Below are 17,442 nucleotides of genomic sequence, written 5' to 3'. Positions count from 1 at the left end.
TGACTTATATATTTCTTTTAGAATTCAGTCTGAAAGAATTCCCAGTTAATTAGATCTCTCAGTACTATCACAACCATAATTTTCCACCACTGATAAGCCGAATGTTTGAACAATGAAACAACACATTTCAAGCATTCCACAAGAGTACATGATAATTCGTTGAAAACTCTCACCGTGTTTTCTAACTAGCACTCGACACTCTCTAGATCATCTTTGGTTGTACCACTAATCTCTTCAACCCCATATTTATGGATTTTTTCAACTAGAGGCTTTCTCGCTAGTATTGGTTCCAAACCCTGAAGAATTACGGAGACCAATTGAGGTACAGGTGGGTTGGAGGCTGTTGAGCTATTGGGTTCATTCACACGAACTCAGAGAACCATTCATTCATGATCTGGAAGAAAGCTTCCTTAGTCTCTCCTACTCGGCCCTCAATTACGGGCCTACTTCCACTAGACGCTGCTCTATGAATGGAGGCTTGCACGTTACTTTCTACTTCATTAGAATCAGCTTGGTTGGATGACATTATATCTATATGAAAACATATTTCAATTTAAGTTAGAAGTTATCACACTGTCCCAGGTTATATAATGGTATGTATTTCTAGACTCATAATGCTATGTTCAGTTCAAGAACCCATAAAATCGTAACTCTAATACCACTAAATGTAACACCCTTAACTCGTATTCGTCGTTAGAATAGGGTTACAAAGCATTACCGTACAAACAGAACATTAAAACACCGTACAAACAGAACATTAAAACATTCATTTCATACATCAATGTAAACATAATCTAATTACATTCAATGACATACATAACATCCCTTAATCGAGCCCTCGAGGTCATAGAAATACCTTAGAAACAATTCGAGACCAAATTGGAAAGAACTAGAATGTATAAGAAAAGTTAAAAAATTTGACTATAGGGGTAACACGACCGTGTGGCCAGGCCTTGTGCCTTACATGGCTGAGACACAGCTCCGTGTCTCAGGTCGTTTAACAATCAAAATAGGGACACACGACCTTGTCCTAGCCCATGTCCTCACCATTGTAACTCTCTTAGTTGGGTCACACGACCAAGCCACACACCCTGTGCCAATGCGTGTTTTAGGCCGTGTAATAGCCTGACTTGCATGCATTAAAACCTACAGGAGACACACAATCGTGTTGCCAGACCGTGTGTCATAAACAATTAAGTCACATGCCTATGTTTCAGGTCATTTGGACATGAATTTGGCCGAAAATAGGCCATTTTCATCACCAATTCAAGAAACCACCTATAGGCCTTTTGTGCACATACCAAGGCATCAAAACATGATGAAAAATAACATGACATGATCAATTCAATAGTCCAAGATCATTCAACCAATATGCCATACAAGGCACCTCAATTGCAACCATTCAAACTTACCAAAACATGTATAGTTTACCACATTACAAACATACACATCTAGCTCAATACCATCTCAAAACATACCATAATTATGACCATTAGCATTTTAACATAAACATGCCATTTGAGTCATACCATTCATGCATCATAAGTACTAAAATGGCACAACTCAACCATCATCAAAATGGTAAGACAATAAAAGCCCTTCGGTCTGATCGAAGTGGAGAATATTGAGCCAAGAGTTTGATGACCATTTTAGAAATTATGGAATTATTTCAAAATTAACTCCCCATGGAACACCACAATAGAATAGTGTGTCGAAAAGGAGGAATCAAACCTTATTAGATATGGTTCAATCTTTGATGCGTTTGATAGTTCTTTCGCTTACCTTTTCAGGTTATGCACTTGAAATAGCTGCATTCACACTAAATCAAGTTCCTTCCAAAGCAATTGAAAAGACACAATATAAGATGTGGACTGGTAAGAAGCCTAGCTTGTGTTTCTTAAGATTTGGGGTTGTGAGGCTTATATGAAATGTTTAGGTTCTATTAAATTGGATCCCAAATTAGAAAAATGTCTTTTTGTGGGATATCCTAGAGAAACTAAGGGATTCCATTTGTACAATACCACTGAGAATAAAGTGTTTGTCACTCAGAATGGTGTTTTCCTAGAAATGGAATTTATTACTGAAGGAACCAATGGGAGCAAGAAACAACTCGAAGAAGTTCAAGAACCACAAAATTACATTAAACCACCTTTGGATACTCAGAATCAACAAACCATTTGTAACAACCCATTTTTAGTGAAATCAGAATAGTGGTTTTGGGACCACAAAGTCGATATGAAAATATTTATTTTAATATTATTTTAATGTGTACGATATGATAGCATTGTCGTATCAAAATTTTGTTAAGAAATTTTATTGTTTGCATGTTTGATTTGGTGAAAAGGACTAAATCATAAATATGCAAAATTATAGTTATATAAGTTAAAGGTACCAAATGGTTATGGAATTAAATATTTAAAGGATTTAAATGGTAATTAGACTATTTTTAATATGAGTGGACATTTATGTGCATGAATTAAGTGAATTTGAAGTTAAAAACAAAAGGCTAAATAAGTAATTAAATAAATATATCATAATTAAATTAAGTAAAATGTTGTATCATCTTCAACCTTGGTTTATTCCACCAAAAATTAGAAGAATGAGAAGCCATTTTTAGGGTTTTTCCATTCGGCCATCGTCTATCGTTGCATGTAAGTGTAATTTTGTCTCATTTTTAATAATTTGTATTTTTTGAAGTCGTTGTAGCTTAATATAGCTATTCTAGGGACTAATTTGAAAAACTATTAAAAGGTTAGGGTTTTGTCATGAATGTATGCATGTGATTTTTGATGTTTGACAGAAGAAAATGAATTTTTGTTAATAAATAAACAAAAAGAAAGTATCATCTTTGTTTTTTCATTTTAGAACCAAAAGTTAGGGCTTGAGAAGCCATTGTTGAGCTTGAGCATTTAGCAACTAATTCTTGTTAGATTGGAATGTATTTTTTCCCGTTTTTAATGATTTTTATGTTTTTGGGATCATTATAACTTAATCTAGCTAGCCCGGGGACTAATTTGTGAAACTGTCAAACTATTAGGGTTTACCCATTAATTAATGTGCAGGATTTTTGATGTTTTATGGAAGAAAATGGTTAGTTGTTGATAGTTAATCAAATTTTATTAAGTGATTTTTGATGAAATTGCAAAATTGGGATTTAATTGAAAAATGGAAAACTATAAATGGTGAAATTGTGAAATAAAGGAAATATAGAGCTTGCTAGGGACCTAATTGATATTCGACTATGATAAATTGGGGTTGAATTGCATGAATTTCTATTTTTGTGAACTAGAGACTTAATTGAAAAGAAATCAAAAGTATAGGGGTAAAAGTGTGATTTTGCACACATGTGAATTTGGACTAAACTAAATAGAATAGTTATTAAATTGGTTGAATTTATTTAATTAGATCAATATATATCTCAACCAGATTTAAATCGAGGGAAGGCAAAAGTCGTAGATTAGCCGATCGTACTCCTTCGCATTGGTGTCGAAGTAAGTTCATAGTAGTAAATTGCTTAATTAAATTTCTTTATGTATTTGTACTTGATAATTTAGTATATAACTGTTGTACTTAGGTACCCCTGATCGCACTTAAGTGCCCCTATTGTACTTCGGTACCACTAATTGCACTTACGTGCCCCTGTTGTACTTCGGTACTCTTGATAGCACTTTCATGCCATGTTTACATTTCGATAATATCCATCAAGTAATATAAGAGTTTCATTCATTTAATGTTAATTTAAATAAATTTCTATGCACTTACTAAGCTTTATAAGCTTATACGTGGTTGTGTGTTGTTTTGTAGATTACTTCTGTTGAGTTTGGACGGATCGAAACTTCAGCTCACACTATCCATCATTGTTAGTAGTTTTTGAACTCTTTTGGGATTGTAGCTTGTATATGTGGCTATATAAGTATATATGTATATGCGTGTCTAGTTAATTTGGTTATAATAATGAACTACTAAGTTATGTGTTTGGACATTTTATTTTCTAGGTTGTATATATGTATCTTTTGCCTTTTATAAAATTATATGGATGAAATCCATTGTGAATGGTTTAATGTTGATGAATTAAGTTGTTATGCTAGCATTTATATCTTGGATAGGTGTTTGAATAAATAAAGATGAAATATTAGTTTAAAAATGCATGTTATAAATGTTTTGTAATATGTTTAAAATGTGGTGATTTGGTATCTTTGCAATCAATGGCATATAAGTCTATTGGTGCTAGTAATGAAATGATACAATTGGTACCTTTTTGGTGTTTGGTTGTTAGGTAATTTAAATGGCATATGTTGATGCAAACTTAGTTTTGAACTTAGTGAACATTATGGTAAATTTAAGCATATGGTTGTACATGTACTGATGTTGTAATTGAGGTGCCCTTTGGGCATATTGGTTTGATGTCTATATACCACATTGGGATTGCTTATTTATGCTTGGTTTTAATGCAATTTGAATGCTTGTTCATATGTGCAAAAGTGATTATAGGTTCATGCTTGAATGGGTGCAAAAAAAGCTTGAAAATGGCCTATTTTTCGTCCACGCGGACAGAGACACCGGCATGTGTCCCCTGTAACTTTAAATGGGTTGAACATAGGCTGTTACACGGCCTAGCAGCTACCTTGCACATGAGCGTGTGGAGTTATTTTGTAGGGTACACACCCTGGCACACGGGTGCGTGGCTTCCCGTGTGACCCAAGTCAGTGAGTTACACGGGTACAAACATGGGCTGGGACACAACCGTGTGTCCCTATTTCGAATGCCCACACGGCCTAAGGCATGGGCATGTCTCTTGGCCATGTAAGTCACACGGCCATGTGACCCTTGCAATTTTTAAAATTTTTGCCTTTTTCTGAAAATGTTCATATATTTTTTATTTAGTCCCGATTCGTTTCCAATGTCTTTTAAGGGCCTCGAGGGCTCGTAAAAGGGATCATATGTATGATTTTGGTTGATGTTGCTATTACTTACAATGTGATTTGTTAATGATAATAAAATGTTCAGTATATGATATTATGCTCCGGTAGTACTCTGTAGCTCAAATCCAGCAACATATATAGGATAGGGGTGTTACATTTATTGGTATCAGAGCGACGGTTTAGTCAATTCTCGAGCTAACATAGTGAAATAATAATTAGTCCATACATACCACATATACCCCGCGATAGTGTGATGCGTTTGATCCAGTCCATCAGTTTGTTTCTTATAGATTCAAGATGTTAGCAAAATCAAATCGAGTTATAGTTAATAAAGCTAAAAGTAATGTTCAAGCTTTGAATCCTGAGGCAAGTAATAGTGCTCCTATTCCTCAATCTGTTGGTGATGAAATAAAAAAATATGTTTATGGGAATGATGAACCAATGCTTCAACGAGTTTAAGCAAGCAAATATGGCCACTCCGCCTCCTCCCCCCTTGTTGTGCCTCCTTCGGCACCCTTGAATACTACCACCCCTGTACCGGTGTTGGTTACTCGGGTATCTGTAGATAAAGTTCAAAAATATAGAGCGGAAGAGTTCAGAGGTATGATAAATGATGATCTGTCAAAAGTTGAGTACTAGCTATTAAATAAAAAAAAAGTTTTACAGAATTATTGTGCACCCCTAAGGATTGCTTGAGATGCACGATGTCTTTGCTGAAGGAGGAGGCATATTTGTGGTGGGATACCTTGAGCATAATGGTATTGGATGATCGAATTAATTGGGATTTCTTCCAAAATGAATTCAAGAAAAAGTATGTTAGCTGATTGTTTATCGATTTAAAAAAGAGAGAATTTCTCGAATTAAAGTAAAAAAATCGGACTGTAACTGAGTATGAATGAGAATTTTTGCAATTAAGCAAGTATGCTCGTAACATCGTATCGACTGAGGAGGAAATGTGTATCATATTTGAAGATGGGTTGAACGATGAGATCCAGTTGGCAGTAGCAGCATTAAAGTTATGGGAATTTGTAGAACTGTCCGAGCGAGCATAAAAGATTGAAGAAATTTGTAAAAGTAAACTACAATTAGATTCAAGATTCAAAGACTATAACAAGATAGGATCATTCAAGCCTGCTCAGTCGTCTCCCTCAAAGAAAGTTAGGAATGACACAAGTTGGTTAGTTGCTCCTTCAAAGTTTGTTAACCGAGAGAAACCAAGACAAAACAATTTCCAGTTAGTCATTGCGCTAGCGGTGAGTGTTGGAAGTGTAAGAAATGTGGTGAGAATCATTCCAATGTCTGATGACTGTAATAAAAGACATTTTGGTTAGTACCGATCGAAATTGGGAGCTTGTTTCTGTTGTGGAGCTACAGACCACTTTCTTCGTAACTATCCCGAGAAGCAAAGGGATTTTGGGAATCAATCATATAAGCTCGAAGCAACCCCTCATAGGGGTAGAAGATCTAGAAATGATGAGAATACTACTTCCAATCGAGGAAAGAATAATGAGATGAATGAACGATCAAAAGCAATAACACCTACTAGAGTGTATGAAATTCTAGCTTGAGAAAAAGCTACTGCTCCAAATGTTATTGCGGGTACTTTTTCTCTCTTTGATATTAATGTATATGCATTGATTGATCCTGGACCAACTCATTCGTAAATATGCACTACATTAGTAGACAAAAAGAAAATACCTGTTGAATTCACTGAATATACTATTAAGGTCACAAATCCAGTGAAAATTAGGGGTTATGACTTTCTCGCTAGTTTGATGTTGTTACCTTTTGATGAATTCGATGTGATTCTGGGAATGGACTGGTTAACACAACATAATGCTATTGTGAATTGTAAAAGAAAATATATTGTGTTAAAATGTCAGAATGGCAAGTGGGTCCTAATTGAATTAAATAGATTTGACGATACGTCCAATATAATCTTTGTTACGACGACACAAAAATATGTTAAAAAGGGTTGTGAAGCATATCTCGCTTATATAGTTGACTCCAGAGCTTTGAAAATGAAACTAGCATCGGTTCCAGTGGTATGTGAATTCTCAGATGTATTTCGAAAAGAGTTTCCTGGGCTACCTCTAACCCGGGAGGTTTAGTTTGGAATTAAATTAATGCCAATAACATCCTCGATATCTATAGCACCATACAGAATCGCACCTGCAAAATTGAAAGAGTTGAAAGTACAGTTGCAAGAGTTGACAGATAGAGGCTTTGCTCGGCCCAAATTTTCTCCTTAGGGTGATTCTGTTGTATTCGTCAGGAAGAAAGATGGAACTATGCGGTGATGTATCGATTATCGGCAACTCAACAAAGTGACAATAAAGAAAAAATATCCATTGTCACGTATTGATGATCTGTTTGACCAGTTGTGTAACACCCCTTAACCCTAATCCGTCGTATATAAATAACAAAAATATTATAATATAATCATAAATTCATATAAATATTTATTTTACTAATTGACTTTATTTTTTTATTTTTTTATTTTAAGTGATTACAAAAAAACTCATTATAACCCCTTTATAAATAGTTAACCTTCCCTACAATTTCAAACTGCAACCAATTCACAATTCATACAATTTCATGTTCAAGTAACCTAAACATATCTTAAACATTAACTTAGTAACTTACTAAATAAATATTCACATATATTGTTTAAATAAATAAACTTCATTCATTCAATTTCAGTTTTAGCACCAAACATACCATTTTATAACTTAACGTTTCATTTATCATTCAAACATTAGAGACCAATTCTTTACAACCAAAACTTACAAGACTCTTTAATAAGATCGAAGTACATGCCACATTTACCAAAGGAAAAATACATCACCAAAGTTATGATGAAGTCGGGATTGATCTGGATGCTCAACCGGGACCTTTGACTTCTATCGACCTGCGCACGGAAACAACCGTACGCTGAGTATTTCATACTTAGTGGTATTACCATAATTCAAATTATAACAATAATAAACATGTAATGCATAAATCATACATACAAATTTAAATTCAAATTTCATATTTCAACAATAACAATTCATCAATTAATATCATATATCCACAATTTTAAACTTGTAACATCATGAACCTTAGGTTCATTGCTCAATTTCATATCACATTTGAATTCGCAATTTAAATTTTTCATACCATTTCAGTAGCTCAATTGATCAAGTCATTCCATTTATCATTTCATTATTTACCCTATTAACAAAATTCAGACTTTGGCGAATACACGGATCCAACCAAACACTCCAGTATGGCACCTAGTGCCTCATCAGACACTTCGAAGCTATAGTTGACACCCAGGGTCTCATCGGCAAAGCTGAAGAAAGTTGGTACCCAGTACCTCATCAAATATATCCGAAGAAATATAGTGACACCTAGTGTCTCATCAACCCGAGGTCGAAGTATCCCTGAACTCTTCCAATACTATGGCATGCCAACTATATCCGACTCAACCCGATTAGTTAATAGGGTCTCCAAATTCACATTTCAATTTAATTTCACTTTTTCACTTTCAATCACAATTCAATTCAAATTTCACTTTTCCATTTTCAAGTCAATATTCATTTCAATTCCACACATATATTCATCATTCAATTGAATTTCGTTCAACTTAATAATAATACTTACCTTATATTTCGTTCAACTTAATAATAATACTTACTTTTTAGCTAATTAATAAAATATTTTATCAATATAATAATTTAATATATAAAATATCATTTACTTACAACTCAAGAAAATATACAATTATATTACAAGTGTACAAATACATATATCACACATGTACAATTTTATCATCATACATTTGTCTTTATTTTAATTTATTTAATAATAATAGTAATAATAATATAATTACTCTAATAAATATTATGTAAAAATCTCTGATATTTTAAACATATACCACCTCACCTATTAAAATGGGCACAATTGCCTATTTAGTCCCCTTTATTTTATTTTGATCTATAATTAAACTTTTACCCTTTATTCACTTTAGTCCTTTTTCCTATTTTCTCTTAATTAAACTAAATTCACTTAATTAAAATCTAATTAAACACACTACTAGACTCATAAATATTTTTAATAATTATCTATAGGTTCAATTTTCTAAGATGGAGGCTTGATACTACACTTTTTCGATGTCCGTGAAATTTGGGTCATTATAAGTTGAAAGGTGCAACAGTATACTCGAAGAATGATCTTCATTCTGACTACTATTAGTTGTGAGTTAAAGATTCAGATGTGCTAAAAGCTACATTCAGAACCAAGTAGAGATATTATAAATTTTTAGTGATGTCGTTTGGTTTAACTAATGCCCCTACAGTATTTATGGATCTGATGAACAAAATTTTCAGATCGTATCTAGATCGAATTGTTGTGGTTTTCATCGATGATATTTTGGTTTATTCACGGGATGAATCCAAGCATGTTGAACACCTACGAATTGTGTTGCAAGCTTTACGTGAAAAATAATTATTTGGTAAGTTTAGAAAATGTAAATTCTAGCTATGAGAAGTTTGTTTTGTGGGACATGTTGTGTCTGCAGATGGCATCGGAGTAGATCCGAGAAAAAAATTAGCTATTTTTGATTGGAAGCCTTTAAGAGATATATCTGAGATTAGAAGTTTTCTAGGACTAGCTAGATATTACAGAAGATTCGTCAAAGGATTCTCGATGATAGCTACACCAATGATGCGACTACTACAGAAAGATGTGAATTATGAATGGTCCGAGACATGTCAGCAAAGTTTCGATCAGTTAAAAGCACTGTTGACCGAGGTTCTCGTTCTAGTTCAGCTTGAATTGGGTAAATAATTTGTGATTTTTAATGATGTATCTTTAAATGGATTAGGCTGTGTTTTGATGTAGGAAGGAAAAGTAATAGCTTATGCTTCCCGACAATGAAAGCCGCACGAAAAGAATTATCTGACACATGACTTAGAGTTCACAACTATTGTGTTTGAGTTGAAAATTTGGCGACACTATTTTTTCCGTGAAATATGTCACATTTTTACCGATCATAAGAGTTTGAAGTATTTAATGTTGCAGAAAGATTTGAACCTGAGACAGTGCAGATGGCTCGAGTTGTTGAAGGACTATGATTTAATTATTAATTATCATCCTGGAAAAGCAAATGTAGTGGCTGATGGTCTGAGTAGAAAATCTCTATTTGCTTTGAAAGCGTTGAATGCGTGGTTGTCATGGCCTGTTGATGGTTCTATTTTAGCTGAGTTAAAAGATAAACCATTGTTCTTATAATAGACTTGTGAGGCTCACAAATGCGATGATGCATTGGTAGCTAAACGAAAGTTTTGTGAGTCGACTCATGATTCAGATTTTCAAATTGGGTTCGATGATTGCGTAATTTTTAGTGGCAGAGTTTGTGTATTGAGGGATTCAGATTTAATTCAGAAGATTTTGTATGAAGCTCATTGTGGTAGTTTGTCCATTCACCCTGGTAGCACTAAAATGTACAATGATTTGAAACAGATGTAATGGTGGCCAGGTATGAAGCAAGAGATTTTAGACTTCGTATCGAGGTGTTTAGTATGTCAGCAAGTTAAAGCTGGACATCAAGTACCTTATGGTTTGTTATAACTAGTGATAATACCAGAATGGAACTAGGTTCGAGTTACTATAGACTTCGTATTAGGTTTATCCCTATCTCTGAGAAAGAAAGATGCTATTTGGGTTGTCGTTGATCATTTGACGAAGTCAACACATTTTATCTGGTACGTACATATTACTCCCTTGAGAAATTAGTTGAGGTATATGTTTTTGAGATTGTCAGATTACACAGGGTGCCAGTTTCCATCATCTCGGATATAGATATGCGGTTTACATCACAATTTTGGAGGAAGTTACAAGAAGCTCTAAGTACGCGGTTGGATTTTTGCACTGCATTTCACCCTCAGACCGATGTTCAGTCGGAGTGAATAATTCAAATTCTCTAGGATATGCTCTGTTGCTATGTATTAGAGTTTGAAGGCAATAGGGAAAAATATTTATTGTCAGTTAAATTCACGTGTAATAATAGTTTTCAATCGAGCATAAAAATGGCACCGTATGAAGCTTTGTATGGTCATAATGCATAACTCCATTATACTAGACTAAGCTCATTGAGAAAAAGATACATGGAGTTGATTTGATTCGTTAGACTGCAGAAAAAGTAAAGGAGATTCGAGATAGCTTGAAAGCAACTTCAGATCGTCAGAAATCATATGCGGATCTTAAATGTAAAGACATAGAATTTCAAGTTGGCAATAGAGAAATCTTGAAAGCATCGCCCTGGAAAAAAGTTCTTCTATTCGGTCACAAAGGAAAGCTAAGTCCGTGATTTATCGGGCCGTATAAGATTATTGAAAGAATCAGACCTATTGTATATCGATTAGCTTTACCGTCAGGATTAGAAAAGATTCATAATATCTTTTACATGTCTATGTTACAACGATACCGATCTGACCCTTCACATGTTATCTCCCTGGCGGATGTCGAGATTCAGCCTAATATGTCAGATAGTGAGGAACCGATCAGGATTTTGGCACGAGAGGTGAAAGAATTGAGAAAAAAGAACATAGCTTTAGTAAAATTTCTTTGGCAATGACACGGGATAGAAGATATTACTTGGGAAGCCGAGGAAGCTATGAGAAAGCAATATCTGAACCTCTTTTCTGGTAAGATTTTTGGGAACGAAAATTCCTTTAGTGGGGAAGAGCTGTAATAGCCCGTTTTCAGTGAAATTCGAGCAGTGATTTTGGGACCAAAAATCTAAGGTTGAAATTTTAATTTTAGTAATATTTTAATGTTTACAGCATGACAATAGCATCGTATAAAAATTTCGTTAAGAAATTTTACCGTTTCTGTGCTCAATTCGATAAAAAATACTAAATCGCGTAAAGGGCAAAGGTGAAGTTCTAGTAGCTAAAGGTATTAAATAGTTGTGAAACCTTAAAATATGAGTCCCTATGTGGTAATTAGACCATAAATATTGATAGTGGAATACGATTACTTGGTATTGTTGAAATTTTTGATAATTTAAAAGGTTATAAAAGTAAATTAGTAAATAAATGATATTTAAATAAAACAAAAGCAAGTATTAGATTTATTTCTTCATTTTAGAACCGAAAGTTAGGGCTTGAGAAGCAATTTTTGAGCTTGAGCATTCGGTAACTAATTATTGCTAGATTGGTATATATTTTTGTCTCGTTTTTAATGGTATTTATATTTTTGGGATCGTTGTAGCTTAATCTACCTAGCCCGAGGACTAATTTGTGAAACTGTCAAACTATTAGGGTTTACCCATTAATGAATGTTTAATATTTTTTATGTTTTATTAAAGAAAATGGTTAGTTGTTGATAGTTAAAGAAATTTTGTTAAGTAATTTTTCATGAAATTGTCAAATAAGGATTAATTGAAAAATAGAAAATTATACATGGTGAAATTGTGAAATAAAGGAAATATAGAGCTTTCTAGGGACTTAACTAGTATTCGTTTATGATAGATTGGAGTTGAATTGCATGAATTTCCATTTTGTGAACTAGGGTCTTAATTGAAAAGAAATCAAAAGTATAGGGGCAAAAGTGTAATTTTGCAAACATGTGAATTTGGATTGAATTGATGGAATAGTTATCGAAATTGGTTGAATTTATTTATCAAGATCAAGATATATCTCAACCGGATTTAAATCGAGGGAAGGTGAAAGTCGTAGGTTAGTAAATAGTACTCCTTCACATTAGTGCCGAAGTAAGCTCATAGTAGTAAATTGCTTAATTAAATTTCGTTACGAATTTGTACTTAATAATTTAGTAGACAACTATTGTACTTTGGTACCCCTAATCACACATACATGCCCCTGTTGTACTTCAGTTCCCCTAATCGCACTTACGTGCCCCTGTTGTGCTTCGATACTCGTGATCGCAATTACGTGCCCTTTTTGTACTTCGGTACTCCTGATAGCAGTTTCATGTCATGTTTACGTTTCGTTAATATCAATAAAGTAATATAAGAGTTTCATTCATTTAATTTTAAGTTAAATAAAGTGATATGTACTTACTAAGCTTTATAAGCTTATACGTGTTTGTGTGTCGTTTTGTAGATTACTTTTGTTGAGTTCGGACGGATTGAAACTTTGGCTCACACTATCCATCATTGTTAGTAGTTTTTGAACTCTTTTGGGATTGTAGCTTGTATGTGGGGCTATATAAGTATATATGTATATGCGTGTCTAGTTAATTTTGTTATAATAATGAACCACTAAGTTATGTGTTTGGTCACTTTGTTTTCTAGGTTGTATATATGTATCTTTTTCCTTTTATAAAATTATATGGATGCAATCACTTGTGAATGGTTTAATGTTGATGAATTAAGTTGTTATGCTAGCATTTATATCTTGGATAGGTGTTTGAATAAATACAGATGTAAGATTAGTTTAAAAATGCATGTTATAAGTGTTTTGTGATATGTTTAAAATGTGGTGATTTGGTATCTTTGCTATGAATGGCATATAAGTTTATTGGTGCTAGTAGTGGAATGATACAATGGGTACCTTTTTGGTGTTTGGTTGTTAGATAATTTAAATGGCATATGTTGATGCAAACTTAGTTTTGAAGTTAGCGAACATTATGGCAAATTTAATCATATGGTTGTACATGTATTAATGTTGTAATTACGATGCCCTTTGGGCATATTGGTTTGATGTTTATATACGATATTGGGATTGCTTATTTATTCTTGTTTTTAATGCAATTTGAATGCTTGTTCATATGTGCAAAAGTGATTATAGGTTCATGTTTGAATGGGTGTGAAAAATGGCTTGGAAATGACCTATTTTTGTGTGTCCCCTGTAACTTTAAAAGGGTTGCAAGCTAGGTTGTTACACTGCCTAGCACACAGGCGTTTGGGGTTATTTCGAAAGGTACACGCCCTGGCACGCGGGCATGTGGCTTGCCCGTGTGACCCAAGTCACTGAGTTACACGGGTACAGACACGAGCTGGGACACGACCATGTGTCCCTATTTCAAATGCCCACATGGTCTAAGACATGGGCATGTCTCTTGGCCGTGTGACCTCTGCAGTTTGAAAATTTTTGCCTTTTTCTAAAAAATATCATATGTTTTCGATTTAGTCCTGATTCATTTCCAATGTGTTTTTAGGGCTTCGAGGGATCGTAAAAGGGACTGTATGTATGATTTTGGTTGATGTTGCTATGATCTACAATGTGATTTTTTCATGATAATAAAATGTTCAATATATGATGTTATGCTTCGATAATACTCTATAGCCCAAATTCAGCGACGGATACGGACTAGGGATGTTAGAAATGTAAAAGAGGTTAGACTGGGTTTAGTAATAGAGTTAATATGTTTTTTAAGTTAGAAAATAGGTGTTTTAAAGGGTTAAAACTGGGTAAATTAAGGGTTAGACCACCGGGTTATGCAAGCAGGTCAGGTTAGCCCTTCAGAAAATTGTAGCGATGTTGCGACACAAGGGTTCCATGTCACAACAACCCTGACAGTTTTATTATGTTGCAACATAGGGTTTCCATCTTGCAAGACATCCATTAGTTTGGAGATCTTGAGAAACCTATCTGCTTCGTCGCGGCACGCTTAGTCCATCTCGCGACACTGACTTTGTTTCACCCCAAAGGTCCATCTTAAGGAGGATTCAGACTAGAGATAAACATGCATCAAATAAAAGTTAGAATCTAAGTTATGTGATTAGTTAAATATACAGTAATTTACAAATATAATGCAACAAATATATTTTAATTTTTACTACTAGATTCATCTAGCAGTATTGTTAGTTCACAGATGGAGAACTGTCTCGAACTATCAGTATTAGTCCACCGTCCGTTGTGCCATTCCACCTTTGCCTATTTATCTCGTTCTTTCAACTTGTTTATCCTTTCTGAATGCATAAAAGGAAGAGTATCCCTTGATCTGGGAACATTAGAAACATATAAATTTTTACATTGCTCTCTTAGCACCCTCCTGATGTCCTTATTACTTAGTTGATGGCCACATTTAAACATTTTCATCTCACCATTAATTTTCATAGTTAACTCATTCTTTTCTATGTCAATAGTGGACATAGAAGTTGCCAGAAACAGTCTTTCTAATAAGATCGGTATCTCACGATTTTCATCAAAATCAAGAACCACAAATTTTGAAAGGACAATGAAACTTCGTACCTTGACCAACACATCTTCCAATACCCCTTTTGGATGTACTAAAGACCTATCAACTAACTATAGCGTTATCTGAGTAGTTTTAAGATCTTTTAACCCGAGTTTTACAAAAATTGATAAATGCATTAAATTAATACTAGCTTCTAAATTACATAGAGCTCTATTAAAGTAAATGATCCCTATCTCAATGGGAATAATTACACTACAAGCACTTAAATTAACTTGTTCTCCTACCTTAATTTTATTATGTGTCACCATCATTTCCTTTAAAAAGTTGGCATACTTGGGAACCTTCTCAAATTAACTCAACTAAAGTTAGATTATCATTTAATGTTTTAAATAGGTTTAAGAAACATAGAAATTCGTCCTCATCCCCCTATTTTTTTTCAAGTCTTGCACGGAACGAGATTTTTTTGATTTACGCATCTTTCGGTGCTTCTTTTTCTGATTCAGCTGATGGTGTCTTTATCTCTTCTTGCCTTGCTTCTTTTTCAGCTTTTAGGAATTCCTCTTGAGTATCATCGATATTCTCCATAACAACCTCCGGAGTAGGGTTTTCTGGGCTACTCAGTACTTTGCCTGATCAAAGTGCTATCGCCTTCACATGCTCCTTGCCTTCCCTTGGTAGATTGTTTCCTGTATTGCTAGGAATACCTATGCCAGTTTGTCTTTTGATGTCACCCATCATGCTCATCAATTGGCTCATTTGATCTGCAAATAAAGAGGTTGATAATTAAATAAAGAGGTTGGTAATTAGTGTTTTTAATTTTATTTAAATTATTACCTACTCCTTGGTTTCCCCTCCATTTTAGATTCGAGTAATCTCTCCAGCCAGGATTATATGTATTCGAATAAGGATTTCCACCCCTATTCCCAATGTAATTTACATCTTCAACTAGATTGTTGATATAGTAGAAGAGTGGTTTGTCTCACCCATGTATAGACGGTGTAGAAGCATATTTGATACGGTTGAGTCTATCCACTAGCTGTTGATACTTATCATCCTCTTGGATAGCTTTTATCGTAGCGGGTTTCTAACCATATGTGAATCGTTCAATTGGCCACTGGTAAGATTTTAATGCCATGTTCTCAATGATTTCGTACACATCCTCGTATATTCTATTCATAAAGGCTCCTTCTACTGTTCTGTCTAATCCAGATCATGCATTTGCATCCAACCAATTATAAAATACGTGCAGTTGCATCCACTTAGGAAATCTGTGGTGTGGGTATTTTTTAATCAACATTTTGAAACATTCCCACGCCTTATAGAAAATTTCTCCCTCCATCTTCCTAAAGACAACAATTTATCGTCTCAGTAGAACTGCTTTGCTAATCAAGAATAAATTTTGTAAGAATTTTCTAGCGAGTTCATCCCATGTTGTGATAGATCCTAGTGCCTGCGAGTCTAAGCAAGAAAAGGCATTATCAATCAAGGAGAAGGAGAATAGCGAAAGGCGAATAATGTCATCAGTGACCCCATTATATTTAAAAGGATCACAAAGTTTGAGAAACCGTTTTAAATGCTGGTTAGGGTCCTCTACCATAGTTCCCCTAAAATGCAGATTATTTTAAATCATCAGCGATTTTATCTCAAAATTATTAGATGTAATCGTCGGCCTTTTCTATACTATCTATTCTCTTACGTGAAAAAATTAAAATTAACCTAGTGACATTGCCTCCCAAGAAACGACGCCAACAACTTGATCTCCTCTGGGGGTTCTAACATCCAGAGTGTGAATATTGCAATAAAATATGGAATGAGAAGGCGGTATCTCTAAGTATACGGGTCAAGTTCTAATATAGTTTTACAACGAAATAGGTGAGTACTCTAAGGATTGTACCCAAAAGAGGTGAGTGCTATATCTATTTTAACCTAAACACTAAAATATCTAATTAGTACTTTTAAATATATTATAGTACGAGAGAAAAAATGAGTTTTTATGGATTTTATAATAATAATAATACTAAAATAACATAAAATAAATAAAACTCAAGAGATAGAAAGATAGAAGAGTAGAGTAAATCAAATTTCGATTATGGTTGATGAGCTCGCTTCGATAATCCCTATCATTTGTTGCTTGGGGTTCCTTATCAATCAACTAGTCTCTACCTAGCAGGATCTGTCGATCTTCCACTAACATAATGAGTCAGCAAGAAATTCTTATCTTCCGACCTCACAATCCATACTGGCTTGGGATGAAGGTGTTCATGAATGGGCAATACAAATTTTGGGCTAATTCCCACCTTGATGACTTCCCGGGATTATCAGGCCCATGGTTTGTTTCACGTTCTTCCTTTTTGAAATAGTTGAT

At 34.2% G+C, this 17,442-nt stretch overlaps 1 non-coding gene across 1 annotated transcript; it reads left to right on the top strand.

Moving 5' to 3' along the window:
• The first annotated feature begins 16,342 nt into the window (after positions 1–16,342).
• LOC121219721 (small nucleolar RNA R71) lies at positions 16,343–16,449 on the top strand. Its single transcript, XR_005916612.1, has one exon. It is a non-coding gene; the product is annotated as a small nucleolar RNA R71 (small nucleolar RNA).
• Positions 16,450–17,442: the final 993 nt, after the last annotated feature.

Source organism: Gossypium hirsutum, chromosome D07, assembly GCF_007990345.1.
Source record: "Gossypium hirsutum isolate 1008001.06 chromosome D07, Gossypium_hirsutum_v2.1, whole genome shotgun sequence".
Classification (NCBI taxonomy): Eukaryota; Viridiplantae; Streptophyta; class Magnoliopsida; order Malvales; family Malvaceae; genus Gossypium; species Gossypium hirsutum.
Note: the sequence above shows the minus strand (reverse complement) of the source record. Positions and strands in the feature narration are given on the sequence as shown.